Source organism: Anopheles coustani, chromosome 3 (genome assembly GCF_943734705.1).
Source record: "Anopheles coustani chromosome 3, idAnoCousDA_361_x.2, whole genome shotgun sequence".
Lineage (NCBI taxonomy): Eukaryota > Metazoa > Arthropoda > Insecta > Diptera > Culicidae > Anopheles > Anopheles coustani.
In genome coordinates this window covers 45171590-45188917 of record NC_071288.1, presented here as the reverse complement: position 1 = coordinate 45188917, position 17328 = coordinate 45171590, and the positions used below count along the sequence as shown (strand labels likewise).

Here is a 17328-nt window from a genome sequence, read left to right as displayed (position 1 = left end):
CTCTTATTCCTATTACCAATATATTGTTCCTACGAAAATTAACCTGACCGTGTATTATGGGTGCATATTATGCTCTAGCTAGAGGTATTTATTAACAGTATTGTGAAATTAAAACAGAAGCTTATCCAAATAACGGTGAAAATCATGTACATTTTTTTGAATGAGTATTTCTGACTCCAAGCAGACGTAAATAAAGCAGGCATTGCTTTGAAACAGCGAATAAAAGTATATCCAACGGCTCGTATTGTGCGGTAGTAGTATAGTAGGCCTCGTTACATTAGCTATCACATTAGTTTCGGCTTGACCTTGTTCGACGAGTGTTCAGTGTAGAGTGAAAAAATTGTTTCTCAACATGAAACCAAATTCAGCACATCCTAAGCCGGCAGCTGCGGGAGCTTCATCCGATGGTAGGTTTTCGAAAGGGATTCGACTGATTTTGGCTTTCGAGAGGCTCAAGGCTTGCCTCTGAGCATTTTCATCACCCTTCGCTAAGCCATGCCCTTAACTTTTGTTGCGTTTCTCTTTGACAAAATGCACCCTGGAAAAAAGCGTACAGTTTGGTTCCGATGCAGCATGCACAGGATCACCAGCAGTTTGTTGGATACTGTCAGCAGATGCCGCCCCAGGGTGGCAGTTCGTTCGGGCAACAACAGCTGCATGAGCATCCGCGGCGATACCCGGGCAGTTTCCACGTATCCCCCGGAGTTCCAGTGGTGCATCAGCCGACCGCTTACCTACAGCAGCAACACCAGCAACAGCAACAACACCACCACCACCAGCAGTCGGTGCAAATGTCAAGTGGCATTAGTCCGGCGGTGTATGCTGACATGGTGCAACCGAGTTCTCAGCCGATGGTTACAAGCCCGGCTGGCTTTTCGGCTTCGGCCGTACGGACGACAGGACATCGGCAGCAGCTGATGATGGCTCAACAACAGCGTCTCGGCGTTCAGCCGACCGAGCTGGAGTGCTACGACGGCAGCACTGGTTTTCCTGGTGTCCATCGGCGCTACAAACAACAGCAACAGCAACAGCAGCAGCCCTGCTGTCCGATGCATCCCATACCATCTTCTGCCCAGTACCATCAGCCTCAGCACGTTCAGCCGCTGCCCTCAACACGTCCGCAACGATTGACGACGGAAGCGCAGTACTTCCTTGGTGAGTAACGTTTTTGCCTCGCTGTGTCCGGCACGACTTTGATTTATCCGTTTCGCATTTCTCCTAAATACATTAACCTCTGCATGATTTCTCCCGCCGGAAACCGCCGACAACAACCGCCGTCCGATCTTCGTCTGCGTATATGTTTGCGTGTGCAGATCCAAAATGTACCGTCCCGTTCGAACAACCTCAGCCCCAACCGGCATCGACGGACGGATGTTGTTCGAATCCCAAGTGCAGCAAAAGGAAGCACAGCTAACCGGCGACCAGAGCGATCACCAACTAAATTGGACCGGATGAACATTTCCTTCGGCATCGGATGGGGAGGGGTCGGTGTGTGTGTTGAATAAATTTACCTGCCTAACCGGGTCCCGGTTGGGGCGACAGCAAAATGTCCGCCGTGTCCGGGTTTGTGCCGTATTTTTCTGAGTTTTCCTCTTAACTGGGCTTTTACCACCGTCATAGGGTGGGTTGCCTGCCTTTCGCGGGGGGCATGTCCTTTTCCACAATTTCGATGTCGGAAGAGCGGCCCCGTAGTATGTGTCGGTCCAACCGGTTCAATGACCCGGATGAGCTTGCGACCCGATGTTATGCTTATGTTAATTTTAAACCGCTCGGAAAAGCAGCGAAGCGCCATAGGAAAGATTAAAAAAAAAACTTCCCTCCCTGTTGTTCATGCATGCAATCAAATGACGTGTACGTTTTCCTCGGGTTTTACAGGATGCACGCGTATGTCCTTGTTTTTGCCTCCCCCTCTTTTTCCTCACTGTCATTATTTTCTGCAGCCTTTCCTTCGATGCAGGTGTCATACGGTGGTGAAACATAGTGGGACCGATTTTTTACGGTGCAAAAAGGGTCTGGGGGTGTTTTTTTAAAGGGTTTCGAATTTTCTGGTCTGCAACGTGCGCCATCAATCAACTCATCGTGAGGTTCGTGAACTTTACAGTGTGCGCTATTTGCGGGTAAAACAAGCCTACGACACCGGATGTTCCGGTGGTGGGTTGAAAGGATATTGAAGATAGTGTTCTGCTTCGCAGACGACGATTAATTTCAACCCTTTTCGAGAGCTTCTGAAGAAGGAATAGTCACTTTTAATAGGAGATATGCGTCTTTTGTCAAAAGATTGCTTCAAAAGTTAAATAAACTTTAAGGATCAAACAGTATTTGATTAAATTTTTAGGTCGTGTCAGACATGAAAATAGGTTATTAGGTAATTTTATTTATTTGTGTTGCATTTGTGCCGAAAACAAGACAACATTTGAACAAATATTTCAATTTCAATTACATAGTTTGGGCATAATTTTAGAAAAGAGAAACTAAACTAGAAAGACGCCTGTTGCTATATAATTGCAACTGCATTTATTTTATACACGCTAGCCTCGATCTTCATTATTTCACAATGAAAGTGAAATAAAAAATAGCGCCTTTTCTTTTTTAAATAAAACAAGTTCATTTTAATAAACTCAAAGTATTTTTTTCATAATTATGTATTCACCTGCTTTTTGGTAACACGAACTATTTCACAGTTGTCAACTGTTTAACAAGTGCACTCGTCAGTGACAGCCAAGTGGCTTAATAGGGAAAGCTACTTCCAACGAAAAATAACAAAAACAAAGTCGCTTCGAGTACATGCAAACAAATTTACAATCCCCTAGGGTGGGAAGGAAATGCAAAATATCTAGCATTTCACCACAGCCATTAAAAGTCAACCGATCACGGCGCGGGTAAACCGCAGCTCGTACACGCGATTGTACAACGGAACGTTGCGTCACCTGCAACTAGTCCCATGGGAGGGTTGCAACGAGGATTGCACCACGGTCCTTTCAAAAACCCCTCCGTAAGTCGGTTCCTTCACAATGGCTAGTTAGTAGTTCCTGAATTTAGCTTTAGTGAGTGCGCAAATAGTAGAAATCCTTTCTGAAGGACCGGGCAGCTTTTTACTGTTGCAATGGAACGAACAAACGTAAAAAAAAGATGACCTGAAAGACACATATAACACATTGTTATTACGTGGTAAGATACATATGGGATACGAAAACAATGATTCGAATGAGGTGGATACGGCCTAGCTCTGCGATTACCGTGCGATGTAACAGTAACTATTAGTTAGGTTTTATATTCCGTTTAGTGATATGAAAAGTACAATTTAAATGGATTAATGTATTTGAGCCATCAGCGTTACATTGAAATAACTTTAACATAAAAAGTTGCAAGAAAAACATTTAGTAATAGGTTAACATGTTGTATATGCGTAAATATGTTCTGTTTCGCTATCTACCACAATACAGCGTTTTACATCTCACCTAGCAATCGGGGCAGTGTATGTAGAACATCAAGAATGATAGCCTACTGCAGAGTAATTGATGTAGAATAGCAAAACCCACAAGTGGCAACACAAACCAGTAAGTAGAATATCCATCACTTTCTAGGATCTACCAGAATGAAAGTTGTCGCGTGGATGTTCGAAGTAGGCACGACCAGTCGAGGGGTGCAGGTAAAAGTAGGGGAAATCGCTTTTTCGCATCAGAAAACGAGCGCGAATCACAAAATCCTCGCAAAAGTATGTTTTCGACCGGAAAGCGATTTTCCCCTACTTTTACCTGCACCCCTCGACTGGTCGTGCCTACTTCGAACATCCACGCGACAACTTTCATTCTGGTAGATCCTAGAAAGTGATGGATATTCTACTTACTGGTTTGTGTTGCCACTTGTGGGTTTTGCTATTCTACATCAATTACTCTGCAGTAGGCTATCATTCTTGATGTTCTACATACACTGCCCCGGTTGCTAGGTGAGCTGTAAAACGCTGTAATAAAATGAATACAATGAAGGGAATATCTGAATTAAAATGCAAACACAACGGACTAGTGAGAGCACACTTGTTGTAAGCAAAATTTTATTGGAAAATTTGAATGAATGTTTTAAGTTGAGGCGTAATGTTTCTGTTAATTAAAAATTGCGATACCCGTTGACCATCAAGCGTTATTGAAAGAAAATAACATTCAAAATTATGAACTGCGAATTTTACAAGAACATAAAATAACCTTATTTTGAAAAAAAATCTAATCCCTTCGAACATTAAAAAGGTAGCTGCTGTGCAAAATAATAAAGAACATAAAAAAGAAACTAAATAAGAAATAAAAAAGGACATCTATCGGTGGAAGAACGAAAAGAAGACTAAAAAAATTAGATTTACCAGAAAATAAATGCAAACGACAGTAAAGTTTGCTTGATAGAATGTAGGCTCGCCGTCGATGGCGTGGCAAAGTTGGGTTTAAAGTCTTTACTTGATTCCGCCTTGCTCGAAGAACCGGACGAAACAAAAGACCGTACAAATGGTACGTAATGAACAACAAAGTACAACAACCGAATCACCGCCCAAGTGCAGGCGGAAAAACGGTGAAAAATGCAACGGCAGCGACCACCACCCACCGCCCAAAGCAAACGCTCTCCAGTAAATTGTACATAAATACTCGTTTCCGGTTTTCTATTTGCGCTCGCTTCCGCCGTGTATTCCGGGCGCAAGCGATCCGCGGACCCGCGCCTCATTGTTTCTTGTGCCGTGGAATAACAAGTAGGTTGCAAATTTACCGAAACTCGTAAAAGCGCCCGAGGCTCGTTTTCGTTCTCTGCGGCCGAAACATACTGTGGGTGGTTTAATGCCACACTGTAACGGCTTCAGTTGGGCCTTCGGTTTCCTTCCATTTTAAAGGATTTTAATGGAATTTCGTTTGCTCTTTCCATCACTCACTCACTCACGGGCAGTTCGCTCGACTTTATCCAAACTGTTTTGGCTGAGTGTACAAGAACTTGAAAAAAAATGATACATTTTTGGCAATATGTTCCTTGATTGAAACTATGGTTTTTAAAATATGAAAAAATGTAGCCATTTTGTGGTTTATTGACTGATTTCTATTCTGTGTTAGATTTCCAATATTCACTTGCTTAAAATACGGATATACATGGTAACAAGACCTGTTGTTTTCAGTTTAAAATGTACAATTTTTTGTTGAAAAATTCATTTCTAAGGCGGGAAAGCAAATGTGATACTTTTACGTGCGTCAAGATAAACAGAAGGATACCCAAAAGAGTAACGAACACAAAAAGCGATATTATGAAGGAAACTAGAATCCAAAGGGCAAGATGAATGCATTCTAGTTGTGCTGACACTTTTCCGCTCCCTATCGCACCAGCTCTGTACGTGCTATCATTTGACACACTGTTTATTGTTCAGCATTGCGCCATGTGCACGTTAGACACAAAGAAGACTGATTCAAAAATCCTACATCGTACATTGTTCGCTAACAAACCTTCCACCACGCAAATGGCAGCTTTTACCAGTATGTAGTCGCAGGGTGGGGTAAAGATATTTTACACCAGTGCTGTAAACAAGTTTTAAAGCGATGATTACGGTTACCGAGTTCGGTAAAATATTGCATCATCAACTTCTGCTTGCAAATGCTATAAATTCAACCACTCATGAATAACGCTACTGTGTTTCATTCCACCGAAACGTGGTACCGATGATAAGCGGAATGGAAAATCGGCAGCAACGTTCGCTAGAAATAACGTTGTAATTGCGAGCGGTGAGATCCTTTTTTCGTGCCGCCCACGCAGCATGCTTTTTTAGTGGAATCTCGCTTTAAGCGCACCGGTTACGGTTACGGTTGCCCGGGTGATATGTGGCCTCACCATGATCGCCATATGCATGTGCGTTGCTATGGTATCCGGCAACGAGCTGGTGATAGTTACATCCCGTTACACTAACACGCGCCACGCAATGCATCGTCAACCAGCGCTGCCGTTAATCCTTTCTTCGTTCCGGCGTTGCTGTTTCGCCATCGAGCGTGTGAGGGTGGGAGTTGCTGGTAAAACCTACCCACCCACGGCAGCCCCAGCTTGCTTCAAGGATCAGCGCAATGAATGAGCAGCATGGGGGCACACGTGTGTGGATGAATGTAAATGGCACCGTTCGCCGGGACAGTGAGGGGAGTTTGTGCCGCGAGAAAAGTTTCCCTGCGAATGGGGAATATGTTTCTGCTCTGTTTGTGGCCTGTGCCTGTTCCGACAGACTAAGGGCCTTACAATTAGGCCGCTGTCTCGGCGTGGCATCGGTGGCTGACAGCGCCGTCTCATTATGTTGCCGCCTTTCGGTTCGGTGAGCAGAAGCCGCCAACGGGACTGTGGCTTCTTTGTTTTTGTTTTACCTTCCGTTCGAACTCAGCACAACGCTTGAGACATTCGCGGTGCAAATGGAAAGTAAGGCGCTTCAATGTTTTTGGTAAAGGTTATAAATTACCGTCGTGTGTGAGACTGCTCCGTCGAAAGGGCAAAGTTCAAAAGGGCGCACATTGAATGGCATCGTGCGACGAATGTGTCGCAAACTCTTGGTGGTTTGTATTTGCAGGTTCACATTTGTCAGGAGCCGCATAAGTAACTTTAGGCTATATAGATGTTGCTGGAAGGTTGAATAAAACTGCCAACAAATTATGCCGACCGATGAGGATGTACAGTGGAGTCTGTTTGGTTTTAGATTTTGCGCTGGAAAATTGAGATCAGTATCGTTGTTTTTTTTTGAAAACCCAGCGGAAGCTTTCCATCCCTCCCCCCACATCCTCTGCCCTTTCTCATCGATGGAATCCGGATTTAAATTTTATACGAGAATGTAGACAAGAGCCAGCGCTAACTGAGTATGGCAGGCGCAAAAGCCGGCAAAAAGAAAAGAAAACACACAAACTCGCTAAAAAACATTCCCCCGCGTGCCTCCCGCCCCTCGGAGATGGAAAAGTTTTCCACGGCCAACGATGCCGAACGGTCGCAAATAACGTGTCTGTAGCTTCCGCCTGGAGCGGACGGACGCGAGCGCGATGGAATGGAATTTACGCATAAATTAAAGATCAAACTTCAGCACCTTTCAACTGTTCGCCGCTGGTAGCGATAAAGAAAACCATGTGCGTTTGTGTTAGTGTGTGTGTATGTGTGCCCGCGTCTAGGGCCTGTAAAAAGGGCTTCCCCATCGGACCACCGTAGGATCCGACTGAATCGAATAGGAGGCAAGCTCATCATGAAGCCGGTGAAAACCGTGCGAAACGCTAGCGATTGGATAATTTTCATGGGAACTGATCCCTCCCCCCTGTTTGTGTATCTGTACGTGTACGGCTGTGTGAAAGAGAGTGTGGGGGAAAAGCTTTAAAATTTAATAACACCTTTTTGAAAACTTAAGCGCAGGCCGATTCCCCCTTGGGAAATAACGCTTTATTTTTCTTCTATGTTGAACAATTTTCATGACTTGGCTGATGCCGTTCGACGTTGCGGGTTTTAGGAGAGTTTTTGGTATAATCGAGCAAAAAATTACACCACAACCGTTTCATCAGCGTTTTATGATTGTGTCTACGTTCCTTACATCTCCAGAGGATTATTTTGCATTACTTTCATGGGAAAGATTGAAAGAAATGTAGTTTGAAATAATCTGAATTCATGTGCCTGTTAATAAAACCCTTTCTTTACCTATCGGGAATAAAAAGGGGGTTCAGTTTATTTTGTTTATGTCACATTGATAAATTTTTTAGTATTTAAGTAATTAAGTATTAGTAAAAAAAAAACAAAACATCATTTAGAAAAACACTAGCTGTACATAGAACAATAGAGGAAGTATTAAAAAAATACAAAAATCAATATTAAAATGCAAACATATCTTGTTCACGCCAAGAGTTTCTCCAAATTCAGGCTTATGTCTTGAACTCAAATGAATGTTAAAATCAAGTGTTGATATATTGTAGGATGTTTCATTGTTAATAAAGCATGTTTAAAACAGTCTAACCAGCTATAGTAATTTGACTTCGACATAGCAATTCAATAACGATTCATACAATTATTTATTGTATGAAAGTGACATGAAGATAAGAATTTCGAATAAAAACGCAACAAATGAATTTAAATGAAGGTCCTATATTCATACGGTATGAAGAAGAATAACAACCTCCTTTTGCTGAAAGACCCTCCACATTGTATGAAAGTTTATAATTGGATTCAGATTGCAGTTAAGTTTAACCTGCATCCGATGAGGTGCAAAGTTGCTCAAGGATTGTGTGTAACGTTGCAGCTTAAATAAATAGTTTGGAATTAATTAGATTGAACTCAATGTAACGTTTTGCTTCGGCATGCTCATAAGTTGGGGCTCTTTCTTCACATTGCACCTGTACTAGAAGGAGTAGGAAAGAAAAGGAAAGAATAGACACACACACACATACCCATACTAATGCTCATCACACGAATGCCATTATTCTTAGTGCTAATTTCAGTAATTGAACTGCACGTTAGCTCGTTTTCCTCCGTTCAACGGACACCCGGAATGCACCGATGCCGGGAAACGACGCCTTCCACCCGGTGCAAAGTGAAGTGCGAGTGAAAAGATCCCAAGACACGAAAATGGGCAACGCCGTGGGTCGTGTTTAAGCATGCAAAGCCTGCCGGCGACCACCGTTCGAGTGCCGCCCGAGGGAAAATCCATCCATCCGCCACTAAGGCACGCGCCTCGTGGAAGGATGGACCGTTTATAAGTATCACTTTTCCTTGCCTTGCCTGCTGCATGGCCATTCCCCGCACACGGTTTGGACTGCTTTGCGTTCACGGGTGTGTGACGCGACGATAGGCTGGGCATGTTTGTTTTCTTCTCTTGTGCTTACTCGGCGTTGCTCTGGTGAATGTACGCGATGTATAAAACATACGCCAGCATTAATATTGATTACTATGGGAACCGTTTGGGTGAGACATAAAACTGAAGCTTTTGCAAACCCAGCATTCCTGGGCGGCGTGTGAGCGACGCCGATCGTGGGCAAGGACGACTCAGTCAACGATCAGGAAGAAACGGATGAATCATCCGTCCCACCAGCGATGCAGCTGGCATCGGAAACTTCTCGCTCGGCAAACCACCCCGGCTAGGCAAGGGTCCAGGTGGAGGGGCCGGAGGGACGGACGACCGACTGATCGCGCCTGTTCGAAGATGGCGTGGACTCCATCCTCGGTGAGAACGGGGGTGATGAAATGAAAAATTGATTTTCCTAGCAAGTTTTGCACCAGAAAGTGAAGCACGAAAGTGGAGGATGGGAATGCGGAACACAGGAGCTGCGAGAAAAAGAATGAAAAATCTCATCAATCGTGAAGTGTCTGGACTGGAGAGGAGAAGCAGGAAAACTAATGTAACAAACATAAAAATCAAACACATAGTATCTTGAGCACACATACACACACACACTGGCTTTGTGTAGTATGAGAAAATGTTAAAGCAATCGACGATGTATCCCGGGTTGTTCGCATAGTTTTATGGGCTCAGTGTATGGCATATCCGTTTTATTTTCTGTTTTTTATTTCCTTACCACTCTCAAGTGTTACCGAACGAGCTGGCACACTGCTTTTAATTATTAAGCCATCCGTCCCCCGTGGGGAGTTTAATATCGGGAGCTTTTAATGGTGCAACCAGTTCCTCCCCAGCCGACGCTGGATGTTGGCAGTGGTCTTAGTTGTTCTTAATAATATGCGCGTTATTGCAGGCAGACACGATTACGACTAAATGAAAAGATGTAAAACCTAGTCGAGACGAGACATATCGGATACATTCGAAGTAAAATGCAACCATTACGTTGGAAAGAATTTCATGATGGATGGATGATGGATTTAACATTTAAATATAATATTAATATATTTTCTTCAATTTATATTTTTCTTAACTCTTGAGTATAGTCACTGAAGGGTAACGTTATCGTATAGAATCAAGAAAAAGCTTTCATAGCCATACCTTCATAGCCTAAAAGATCTTAAAATCAGTACTTCACGTCCCAAACGATCTTAAAAAACTTCCAATAAATCAGTGAAAAACAAAAATTTGATAAAAAATACCTCAATGTATCAGTTTAATTTTTAGCAAGATGAATTCCAATAACTCTTCACTAGAGCTTATATTGGCTGGTTAAAATTTAATGCGTTATACAAAATGAATGAACAATGAAAATGAAACATAAAATGAGATATTGTTATTTCATTGGAAGAATAATTACTTAGCAATAATGTTTTCAAACTTGTTCGGTTAAAATTACACAATAAATATTGTCACTTAAAGCAAAAGCAAATTAAATTCGAAAAGATTGAAAAGCTCTGAAAACAAAGTGTCGTATTTCATTTTCTCCCATATTTTAAACAACAGCTAAATCGCCGCTTTAGGATAAACGACTTGCTGTGTAAACTTTCGTAAACTCGCAAGCCAGCAATCATTTTCGTTCCCAGCTGACCAACTGGAAAAAAAAACTAAACGAAACAATATAAAATACAAAAGCTTCGCAGACGAGCCCCGAGAAAAGCGTCCGTCTGCAGCGTCGGTCGGGTGCGCTGCCCAAAGGTCCGGGCCGTGTTCCCGCGGGCATTTTGTCAAACTTTTCTGCCCTGACGCTTGTTTATTATAATGAAAATGAGATGCAGAGTGGCGAAGAAGAGTTTTCATAACAAAATTCCGCACCCCTGGCAATGGGCCAATGTGGTCCAATCGTCGAAACATGTTTGGAAATACAGCACCGCCGGCCTCTTTTCCCGGTTTCCGCTTTACAACAGACACACACACTAATTGTCACCGAGCGGAAGTAATTAATAGTGTCATTTAATTGTGAGTCCTGGTCTGCAGAATGCGCGTGTTTTCATCCGGGTTTTAAACCCATCACTTGCAGCACATGATGATGTCAGCTTTGTGGGCCAAAAGCTGCTTGTATCGGTTGAGATTTCCCAGAGGACGGCAGAGGAAAAGGCTTACAGAGAAAAAAAAAATTTATTAAATGTTGTTTGTTGAAGTAGTTGACATGTGGAAACATGTCTCAAGCAAAATGTCTTTATTTACCTCCAGCAGTATTCGTATTACGCAATTCAATATTTTTATTCAGGAGCTTACTTGATATTTACATTTCTTATCGAATCGAAGTTGAAGTGCCTGTTTAAAAAATGAATGCTTGCTTTAAAAATTCAATCAACTGCATAAGACGTTACAGAACGATAATTTATTGCAGTACAGCACATCAAACTTCACTCGAAACTGTAACGACTGTAACGATGCTGAGAAGAGGAACGGTTTTTATGTTGCTTCACTGGCCGGCGAAAAATAAACAGTCCATCGAACCATTTATCAAACTGCCAACCTTCCAACCCAATCAATTCGTAGATTGTCTGTCACCGATGATGGCAAACGGAATGTGAAGGATAATGTCAAGCAGCGGGAGGCATTCCAGTTCATGTTTTCGAGTGGACCGAGCCCCGTGCCTTCGCTCTTCAGCCATCGTCGCAGTCTTATCACGGAGCAGCATCGATGTTGCTTTTTTTTCAAATCATTATATTGAGTGCACTTTTTGCGCGTTCTGCATCGGACGCGTCCGCGCACCGTTGATGATCTTTCAAGGTGTCTTCGGTTCACTTGTCGAAACAAGAAAAAAATACGGCCAGCGGCGAATTGATTGGGTTTGCAGGTGCCTCCGTTAGGGCAGGAAGGAATCAATCAATATAATAGCACCTGACCGATACTGGCGATACGCTGGACACGGCCGGTGAAACAATCGGAAGCGAACAACAGCACGAGCGCACGAGGCAAAAATAATGAAAGCGCCGACGGAACGACGTTGTCAAGAATGTAGAAAATTTCAACCTGATCCTTAGCGCTACGGTTCGACGTTGGCGCGGGTTACGTCAACGCTGTTAGTGAGATAAAATTTGTGGCAATAAAAAAAAAAAAAAATGAAAAAAGTAGCACAAGTTGTAGCCAACGCTGGATCGGTTAGGTCCTCCCCCTGGGGTCGGAGTCCGGTTAGCCGTTGGCAACGTGCCAAACAACTGGACCACCGACGTCCGGTGCCAACTTTCCGATGTGATGCTTTCCGATGGATCGATGGTTGATGGGAGATGCTGAGAGTGGTGTTTTTTTTCAGCTCGGTTTAGCTTTCGATGTGAACTAGTTCATCGTTAAATGTCTGCCGAAAAACAAAGCACCATCCGAAACCACCATTAAGGGGTCCTGATATGACACACACACACGCGCGCGCATGCCTGTCACCGAAGGCTTTGGCCAATTTTTCAACACGCGGAAGTGACCCAGGAGAGAAAACGACGGAACGGCGGACACCATGGATTCGACCGGATCGAGCATTGAGGGCCGGTTCGGTATAGCCAACACCCCTTGAGCGCAATGTGGCCACTTCCAGTTCGTTAAAATATGTGACGCGCGGTGGAGGAAAACTTTTCAACAGCGTAACAACAAAGCGCCAAATACGGAATGAAAGCATAACAACCGGACTTGCGGTGCTTGCAAGCGAACGGGGGAAAACTTTTCTAAATAATCTGAATGGCATTTTGCGAAACGGTTGTCTAGAAGGGAATGTGAAAGGGTACAACAAGGGCGGGGTTTAAAATCCCTCTTTCCGCTAGCTGCTGCTGAACTATATTTATTTATTGAATTTTTCATCGGCGAATATGACCGCATACCGACGCGCACCCGGTTTCGCCAAGTTTTCTCATTAACGGAAGCGGAAGTCCAAAGCTACGTCCAATCGGCGGATTCGAATCGGCATGTGAAGTCAAATGTTAAGAAAAGTTGAAAAACATAAAATGTGCACAGGTAGTTTACATTATTGGAGAAATTTTTAAAATTTAGGATATGTTGTTTCAAAACAACATTGGCGTAGTTTGCATTATTAGAGAAATTTTTAAAATTTAGGATATGTTGTTTCAAAACAACATTGGCCATAGCAAAATTATATTTCATGATTGTAGGCTTAAATTAACGCAATAAATGTTATGCTGTAAGCTTATGAGACAAATTCAAAAGTCTAATTTTTGGATAAGAAAAGTAAAATTGATGCGTCCTATTAATTTTTGTATGTTTAAGTTGTGGAATTGTGAATAATACCATCTACTATACACATAAAAACATTTTTTTATACATTTTCACCGATTAAGGACCATTTTTACATTTTATACGATCGGCAGTTTGTGTAATTTTGTTAGGAAATACATACATGAGCATTATCTACCTTTTTGCTAAAATTTGTTCCATAAAACATAATAATGTACTTAAAACATATCAAATTGATTATAAAATTAACTTCATCCAATTAAACTATCACTTGTGATGAAAGGCACTAAAGCAGCGTTAGATTTATTTATAAAACTATTGGAATAAATTTTTGTTTGTGAGTTATATATTTTTATTATTATTAAGTATTAAATACAGGGCATGTTGTTGTCTGTAAATGTTTGTTTCAACTTCATCTATTTTTTCAAGAAAAGATCTCTATATGAAACTAGGAAATCGGTTATTCACGGTTTTTTTTTATGTTGGTAGATTTATTTTGCGAATGTGAAAGATGCTTTCAAAATTAATATGTTGTAATGTTAATAGAAATGCATTAACTAACACTGCACACTGCACTCAAATTAGTCCGCTTTGCATTTATTCTACATGCTAACGTGCGTGGTTTTATTCTTGGTTCTATAAACGAACAATGAAAACAATGGAAAACCATTCCCCACCCGATGCCAAGTAATTCGTATGCATAAGGATCGTAAAGCTGAGTGCGATCGATCGACACGAGTGCGGTTTTATTCTAATTCCTCCGGGCACTCGAAGAAAACCTTCCAATGGATGGGTTCGCAAGTAAAGTTTTCAAAGCAAAATTAATTTGCATTCGGTCCGTCGGATGTCGGTGTCTCGGGTGCGATCCACTCCGGATTGTGCAGTGGCAGAGCGCCTGCAAAAATATAGAAATGCATACTCGCAAACTCCACACCGTTACGTCCATTCGTAGGGTCGGGCGATGCAGCTCACGAGATATATCTGGCGGAGCCAAAACCGCTCGAACGCGCTTTCTAATTCAAGCGTGCAACTGGAAAACACTGGTGTCGGATTTTTTGGCATTCGCTCAAACTCGCTGCAGCTGCAAGTTCAAGGATGCACCCGATTCAAGGATACTTTCGACCGATGCCAGCGCTCGGGAGCTGTTGTTTTTAGGAACGGCCGGTTTGGTCTCTTGAACTCGTAATCGAAGCGTGGCTTGTGGCTTCTGGAGAGATGTAAAGCACACGCTCCATTTGCATGTCTGAAACAATACGCCCAGTAAATGCTGATGATTTGAAATCCGTGTATTCATTTCATTTTATCACCAGCAAGTGCATTTTCGAATGAATTATAAATGGGAGGGAGCAGTAAAAATACAGTCGATAAAGTAAACTATATCTAAATGCCTCGATTTCCAGGAGGAAACTAAGGATAATCAAAACTTAGGATGAACGACGGGTTTATTTTTAGCCGAACTAATAATCCTGCACAGCTTTGGTGCAAACGAATTTGAATTGGACTGTGAACAGCCCAGTGCTTGCCAAGACACATGCTGCCCGTCCTTTATTAATATTTCAGCTTTTTTAACAAACATAAACCTCGGTCCAAATTAATAGGCAATAGGGAAAGCGTTTAAAAATAAATTAATGTGACCGAGCCAAAACAAACAAAGCTCCCGGTTCCGAGCATCCACCCCAGCCGGACCTCCGCCGGTCAAAATCAATCCCATAACGTATTCATTTACAAATAGGATTCACCACGAAAGGTCCTTCCGTGTTGTTTCCGGGAGCTGCTCGTTCCCAAAATAGTATCATCGAAGGAAATTGACTGAAGGAAATCAATCCCCCATTACTGCATAACAGGTTGGGCCTTGATAGGTGTGTGGGTAGGTGTGTGTAGATGAGAATGTGTGTGTGCGCGTGTGTGTTTGGTTTTTTGTTCTTCAAACGATTATTCACTGGCGATCTGTTCTCACGCGTCTTGAGGAGTAGTTCCTTCACGAAACTCTTTCCCTGGCCAAAGTGGTGCTCCAGAAAAGATTTCCCGAGTCGGCCGGAAGTGCGGATCGGGTGGCTACGAGCAGCAGCAACTATAAATAAACCGCCCATTATCGTTCCCACCGTCAGCGAAGGCGATTCCGAAGGACGGAGGAGTTCCCTGCTTATCCCTTCCATTCCCGTGGCGTTTGTTTGTGTACGCGTAAGCATGTGCCGTTCCTGGAACGGCGCGGGGGGAGTTGGAAAAAGATGCCAGATTTTCTTCCCACCCCCTCCCCCGGCGCAGGGAGCACCAAAGTCGAACGGCTTCGAATCAGCTGAACGAGGCGATGAATTAGGGCCATAAATAAAATAAGGACACGACGTCCTTCAAGGGCAGGCGATGGTCGGGTTCCGGGAACCGATTCTTGACCAGCGCCTTACGTTAGGGGAGTTTTTTTTCGTTGGCGCTGGGTATGCTTTCGTTGCCTGGTGGAAATGGAAATGATCCCATCCCGGATTTCTGTTGCGAATGAACATTCGGAAACTTCGATGGTAAGCGCTAATAGCAAACCAAAAGAAGGGATTGAATGTGGTGGTGGAGAAACTTCATTCGATTTCGCGTGTCCTAGAGCCAATGCTGTGCCAAACGATCCGAGATGCAAGGATATGTTAATGGGTTTGTGTGTGTGTGTGTATGTAATAAGCTTGTCTGCCAAGTTTGCACACGCCTGCATTCTTCGCAGCTGTATTTTATTACAATATTATTTTTTCATTTCCTTCAAGCCCCTCGCCGCACTCCAAAGCATGGTACGGGTGGTGTTCAAAATTCCTTACAAAATGAAAGAAAAGAAAACCCAACACCACGGAAACTACAAATCGCGCCGACGCTCGAACCGCAGAGGTTTTGCGGGCGAAACGCGGACCTTTTATGAATCTCCTAAGGGCCAAGCTTTTATGGTTCATTAAAGTAATTGGTTCGGGCCGCTTGGTGTTTGACCTACATCATTTTTATGAGCCATCCAGCAAACGCGCGGCACACAACACACACACACACACACACAAACGCACCAACACCGGCACGGAAGCCAACAACTGGCCCCTCTTTTCTGGCAGGTACTATTGATGAGTTTGGGAATGTTGTTTCATTTTACGGGATGCTGGCAATAGAGTAACAGTGTTATTGAAGCCATTTCCTTTCCAGTCCTAAAGATCACACACACATGCATACAAAAACACAGATTAGTACCGGTGAACCGGGCAGCTCGGGGAGTCCATAAACCAATTCATTGTGATGTCCCGGATGAAGTCATAAACGAATCACCATCATTCGACATGCTGTAATTGATTGCACCGTCCACCAAATTTGACCTGGCGAAGTGAAAATCTGTACACATTCGCGTTTTGATGGTGAGTTTATTTAAAGTGTAAACTTTTAAATGAGGAATAAAATGGTTATCTCCCTCACTTAGCAGCTAATGTAATGAGCGTCCAAAAAAGTATGTACTGTACGCACTTGTGTGGCTTTAATTTTTCCACGAGCTGGATTTCTGGAAAATGTACTTTTCCTCTGTTTGAACCATCACCGTCACACAACCACCTGTTGCTTGAGCAGGAGAGAAATTGTCCTCCGTATCCACCGGTGTGGAAAAATAGAATTCTACCAACGGATGGACCGCACTGTGCGTCAAGAGACATTGGAGCTCGCGCCTCGAGTTTCATCGTTGGCTTCCGATGCTACCGATCAATAAACGTACAAGAGGCTGCTACCAAATCTCGCAAGGCCTTGGCCATGAAATTCGAACTCGCATCCATCATAAACTGTGTATGTGCGTGTCCGTGTGTGTGTGTGTTTATGTGCCTGTGTGCGATGGGTTAGGAAATAGAAACCCAACCCTGCGCGACATTTGTTCCGTAGTAGACAACATTATGGGATATGTCATCCGCGTTGTTCTCTCTCTCTCTCTCCTTCTGTGTAGTGGTTCTAGGAAAAACTCTCCAATTCACGTTTGGCAGCTCTCTTACTCTCTTTCTCTCTCTCTCTCACTACTCACTCGAACGGGGTTTTTCTATCGGTGAAAAGCTAGCCGTAAGACGTCAAGCATCAAAGGAAACCGGCGCTTCGGCGAGGAAACAGCTGTTTTCCGAGTCGACTAGACTTCTCCCTCCACTCGCGATGCGTTTGAAAAGTGTTAAGATGTTGCTCCCATTATCTCCCACTCCCCTGCATTTGTACGCTACAGTCAGCAAGAGAGACCCCACTCTCTCTTTTCTCGCTCTCACTGCATGTTTATCATTTCTCTAGTTTGCTTTTCGTGTTTTTCACCGTTTGAGAAA

General features: G+C 43.2%; 1 protein-coding gene across 1 annotated transcript in view; it reads right to left on the bottom strand.

The window, feature by feature from the left end:
• The window catches only part of LOC131272158 (uncharacterized), a 188747-nt gene that overhangs the window by 19145 nt on the left and 152274 nt on the right, over positions 1 to 17328 (bottom strand). The gene's annotated exons all lie outside the window — the stretch shown is intronic.